Here is a 796-nt window from a genome sequence, read left to right on the forward strand (position 1 = left end):
CCTGTGTCTCCCTCGTTAGCCTCCTCGTTTGGTTCCTATTTATTCTCCTGGTGTCTGTCATCCTGTGCTGAGCTGCCATTTCTCATTGTGTGTCGCGTCTGCATGTGGTGCAGCTTTAGGCCTGTCTGTCTGTTTTTCCCCCTCGGGGTGGTTTGAGTTTGTTTTTGTTTCATTTTTATTATTAAAATAAATAACCATTTCTCCTGAAATTGAGTCCTCGCTTCATCTCCCCGCATGCACCGTGACAGAAACACACAGTGTCTCCACGGCATGGCGGTGGCAGCAACAATACTACAGTGAGAATAAAAGTTATGACTTCTTTTTTTGCGTGAACATTTGGGTGGCGTTATCTTCCCACATAGTGACGTAGACATGTGGGGGCGTGTTAGAACGAGCCGTTTTAGGTAGGCGTGGCTGACTCTTAACTTTTATAAAGAATATCTCTTTGTATTTGATACTTTAGTCTTTGCAACTTTACAAATCTTCTTTATGCACCAAGAGCTTGTAACACTTCAAAGAGAAAGGAAAAATTTTTAATTAAAATTTTTTTCTGTCAAGCCTGGATTGCTGGATGCTTCTTCCTCGAATCCACCGGCCGCACCGTTCTCAAGCTCACCGGCCTCCTCTCACTCAGCCCGACGGCCGTTCCTCACTCTAGGCCGCCGCCGCATGTGACGCTGTGTTTCGTTGTGAAAGCGAAACTACTTTGTTTGGCCTTCCAAAAGAGGACACGACTAGAAATCAGTGGTTAAGTTGTATTTACAACACTGTTCCAGAACACTTCAACCCAAATATT

The sequence above is a fragment of the Sinocyclocheilus grahami genome, unplaced genomic scaffold (genome assembly GCF_001515645.1).
Source record: "Sinocyclocheilus grahami isolate Dianchi unplaced genomic scaffold, SAMN03320097.WGS_v1.1 scaffold24.1, whole genome shotgun sequence".
Classification (NCBI taxonomy): Eukaryota; Metazoa; Chordata; class Actinopteri; order Cypriniformes; family Cyprinidae; genus Sinocyclocheilus; species Sinocyclocheilus grahami.